The 5,000-nt window shown below is 49.9% G+C and overlaps 1 protein-coding gene across 1 annotated transcript in view; it reads right to left on the reverse strand.

Moving 5' to 3' along the window:
• Positions 1–5,000, reverse strand: part of col13a1 (collagen, type XIII, alpha 1) — a 168,945-nt gene that overhangs the window by 157,865 nt on the left and 6,080 nt on the right. The gene's annotated exons all lie outside the window — the stretch shown is intronic.

Below are 5,000 nucleotides of genomic sequence, written 5' to 3' on the forward strand. Positions count from 1 at the left end.
ACGCGCCTGCTTTAACCCAGCCGAGTGTGTTAGCAGCAGTTCTGACCCAACATGCCTGGCCAGGACGCGCCTGCTTTAACCCAGCCGAGTGTGTTAGCAGCAGTTCTGACCCAACATGCCTGGCCAGGACGCTTCGCACACAGCCCCGTACAGCCAATCTTTGCCAGCCGAGTGGGGATCTACTACCACACAGCCCTCGTATTGCGGCCACTTTAAGCCAGCCATGTGGGACGCTTCGCACACAGCCCTCGCATTGCGTCACTTTAAGCCAGCCGAGTGTGGGACGCGCCTGCACACAGCCCTCGTACAGGTCACTTTAAGCCAGCCGAGGAGAGCTGCTCGGGGCTGATCTGTCAGCTCTCACTTCCCCCTTCAGTGCCCTGGGATCATGTACTGCAGCACTGATTGGCTTTAAAACACGTCTCCAACCTATTGTCATCTCTCGTCTCAGGGAATACGTGAGAAACTAGCTCTAACTCTTGCTGAAAGTTTTGTCTTTGATTTGATGAATCAATCTTTCAATGGTCACATGGACTGGTTAATCTCTATGTAATGCTGTCACAAGCCTAATAATATAACTCCGACCCAGAGAAAAGAACATGGCTGCAGTAGGCTACTATAAGACTGGCTTTCAAATGAAATGATCACTTATTCATATGACTTTCAAACAAATGTAGCACTTGAGGCCTTCCATCCGGCCCATCAGCAGCGGTGTGTGTGTGTGTGTGTGTGTGTGTGTGTGTGTGTGTGTGTGTGAAGGCTGCGCGTCAGACTGGGCTTCACAGTTGAGGGGGTGCGTGTGATGGGAAGTGAACGCTGGATGCTCAGACTGCTTTAAGAGCTCGGCGCTCCAGATTTGTGTTAACTCTATCATTTGACGACACCCTGCAGTGACTTCTGGGAGTCGAGATGTCCGAGTCTCCTGAGAGGTCACGGGCGAGGGGAGTGAGATGTCGATGGGCCGCTGGCTATGCTGCCTGGCGGTAGGAACGGCGCTCAAGTCTGTGCCCTCGCCGCTTAATGCAGGAACACTTGCGCTAAATCTTCCGGAAACTGCCTCTCGACATATTTTCCTCCGCAACAGTTTATGTTCGCCATGAAGCAATCCCAGGATTTATTTGGTTGATACTGGCAAGGCCTCGCGCCCAGCTGGAGAAGTCTTTAAACCGGCCGCTGCAGACGCTCGGAGATCCCGCTCTCACAGACACACTCTTGGCCAAACCCAAGAATTCGGACGAGCGGTTTAAGGGACTTAGCAGGGGCGATAAGCAAACAGTTGCCACAACAACACGCTGGACCATTAACAGAGGACGTGGTGTATATTGATCTGTGGCAGGCAGAGCATTTTCACTGTGTGAAGGCGACGTGATAAAGGCCCATTAAGTGCTATTCCAGGGACCGAGAGAATGAGAGGGTCCAGTCACATGAATGAAGGTTAAATACATTCACAGGCAAAATAGTAAACAACCAAATAATAAACATTTACAAACCTATTACCTATAAACATAAACGGTCACAATCAATTGCTTCTATAAGAACAACAATTCATTCAAAAGGGACAAAATCTGCCTTTCAATCTGTGCAAGACGACCTACAGCACTTTCAAATAGGCTCCGAGGTCAGGAGAGAGAACCCCTTCTGGACACAAGTGTCTAATGGGATGGACCCTGGCGTTCCATATACACACACACACACACACACGCTAATGGGATGGACCCTGGCGTTCCATATACACACACACACACTAATGGGATGGACCCTGGCGTTCACAAGGTTGAGCTGCAACTGTTCACTGATTATTCGTCAACTATTAAATCAATCGCCAACTATTTTGGTAATGTGTTTGTGTAATTTGATTTTTGTTCAAGAAAATACCGCAAAGTTCTTAAAGGACCAGTACGTAGGAAATAATGGAAAATAAATGGCAACCATTCCAAAAATGATCACCATATGTTGTCAGAGAGTAAGGAAACACGATGAATTGAAGTAATGGCTTATTTGACAACATTACTATAACCTGTAAAACCCGTGGAACCCATGGAAAAATGAGTAACGGGCTTAAATCTCTTGAATTTTCGCTATGTTTTGAACGACACTTAGAATCACAGGATAATACTGGCTATGTGGTTCCTCCTATTTGTGTTGCCAAATTATAAAGGCCAACTGTCAACTTGTTGTCAGTTGTAGTCATGAACGCCAATAAAGGCAGGCAATTTCCAAAATTAAAACAAGAAACAAATTAAGCGGACATCGGAGGAGCTTCCTGATATGTATGATAAAGTCTCGCCAAAGGAAAAAAAATATCAAGTCTGACGAGACTACCATATTTCTCCACCTACAGGTAGCCTAGGCTAAACTCTTCATCTGCATCGCTTAACTTCAGCCAAATATGTTACGCTATTAGAGAGTACTTTTTGTTTTCACTGCTCACAGAATGTAGCTGGGTTATGGTTGAGAAACTAAAGCAGCTGTAGGTCAACCAACGCTAGCTAAGTCTTAATTATTTGAGACTTGAGAACGTAGTGTTTTGATTTTGGCCTACAGAACGTTCGGTAACAATCCTACAAATCGCTCCTTTAAACTTGAATATTTCAGCTTTTCTTCCTCCTCTACAGGATAACAGTAGAAGCTAACTTTCCCTTTAGCATGTGGACATGTTTAAGCTAACTTTACCTTTAGCATGTAGACAAAACAAAGGGCTTTGGGGGAACACAGATCGACATGTTTAAGCTAACTTTATCTTTAGCATGTAGACAAAACAAAGGGCTTTGGGGGAACACCGATCGACATGTTTAAGCTAACTTTACCTTTAGCATGTGGACAAAACGAAGGGCTTTGGGGGAACACCGATCGACATGTTCTCACCATTTCCTGTGATTTTACTGATCAAACAAGTAATTGATTAATCAAGAAAATAATCAGTAGATTAATCAAGTATGAAAGTAATGGTTAGTTGCAGCCCTAGTAGGACGCTCTTGCTCTTTTCATGGTCAGAGCTGGTCAGAGTGTACTTGGAGGTTAGTGTGTGTGTGTGGGGGGTCTGGGGGGTAGTGGGAGGGCACTAGGGGCCCTGGGGGGCATTCTCCTCTGCTGCTCAAGACTTTTAATGGTAACCTGACGCTGCTGGTTTTGATCTGGTTTTAACATTCTATTTTAAAAGGATGACAAAAGCTTTTACAATCCCAAAGCCCGATTACAACTAAGACCTCTCGGACTCAGCAACGCATGGCTCAACACTGCTGAGAGAGATGGTTGACATCCTCTCTCTCTTTCTTTCTCCCTCTCTGTCTCTCTCTCTCTATCTCTCTCTCTGGAGGACATCTCTGTTACTCCACTGAAAGGCTTTCTGGCATATTCCATAAGTACTGATGAAATCAACACCGCCAGCCATTTCCAGTACTGCCCCACACTACTACCCTCCTCCAGTACTGCCCCACACTACTACCCTCCTCCAGTACTGCCCCACACTACTACCCTCCTCCAGTACTGCCCCACACTACCCTCCTCCAGTACTGCCCCACACTACCCTCCTCCAGTACTGCCCCACACTCACTACCCTCCTCCAGTACTGCCCCACACTACCCTCCTCCAGTACTGCCCCACGCTGTACTGCCCCACACTACTACCCTCCCTCCAGTACTGCCCCACACTCATTACCCTCCTCCAGTACTGTCTCCCACGCTGTACTGCTCCCACACTACTACCCTCCTCCAGTACTGTCTCTACACTAATGCCTCCCTCCTCCAGTACTGCTCCCCACACTACTACCCTCCTCCAGTACTGCCCTTAATGCTAAATTGCCCCACACCACACTACTACCTCCTCCTCCAGTACTGCCCCACACTACCCCTCCTCCAGTACTGCCCCACACTACTACCCTCCTCCAGTACTGCTCCCCACACTACTACCCTCCCTCCACCTTCCCACACTACCCCTCCTCCTCCAGTACTTGCCCCACACACTACCCTCCTCCAGTACTGCCCCCACACTACTACCCTCCTCCTCCAGTAATTGCCCCACACTACCCTCTAGTACTCCAGTACTGCTCCCACACTACTCCCACACTACCCCTCCACCCTCCTCCAGTACTGCCCCACACTACACTACCCTCCTCCAGTACTGCCCCACACTGTACTGCTCCCACACTACTACCCCCTCCTCCAGTACTGCCCCACACTTACCTCCCTCCAGTACTGCCCCACACACTACTACCTCCTCCAGTACCTCAGTTCTAATAATTACTACTCCCTCCTCCTCCAGTACCTCAAGCTCCCACACTACCCTCCTCCTCCAGTACTGCCCCACACTACCCTCCTCCAGTACTGCCCCACGCTGTACTGCCCCACACTACTACCCTCCTCCAGTACTGCCCCACACTACTACCCTCCTCCAGTACTGCCCCACACTACTACCCTCCTCCAGTACTGCCCCACACTACTACCCTCCAGTACTGCCCCACACTACTACCCTCCAGTACTGCCCCACACTACTACCCTCCAGTACTGCCCCACACTACTACCCTCCAGTACTGCCCCACACTACTACCCTCCAGTACTGCCCCACACTACTACCCTCCAGTACTGCCCCACACTACTACCCTCCAGTACTGCCCCACGCTGTACTGCCCCACACCACACCTCCTCCAGTACTGCCCCACACTACTACCCTCCTCCAGTACTGCCCCACACTACTACCTCCTCCTCCAGTACTGCCCCACACCACTACCTCCTCCAGTACTGCCCCACACTACCCTCCTCAGTACTGCCCCACACCACACCTCCTCCAGTACTGCCCCACACTACTACCCTCCTCCAGTACTGCCCCACACTACCCTCCTCCAGTACTGCCCCACACTACTACCCTCCTCCAGTACTGCCCCACACTACCCTCCTCCTCCAGTACTGCCCCACACTACTACCCTCCTCCAGTACTGCCCCACACCACCCCTCCTCCAGTACTGCCCCACACTACTACCCTCCAGTACTGCCCCACGCTGTACT

The sequence above is a fragment of the Alosa alosa genome, chromosome 18, assembly GCF_017589495.1.
Source record: "Alosa alosa isolate M-15738 ecotype Scorff River chromosome 18, AALO_Geno_1.1, whole genome shotgun sequence".
Classification (NCBI taxonomy): Eukaryota; Metazoa; Chordata; class Actinopteri; order Clupeiformes; family Clupeidae; genus Alosa; species Alosa alosa.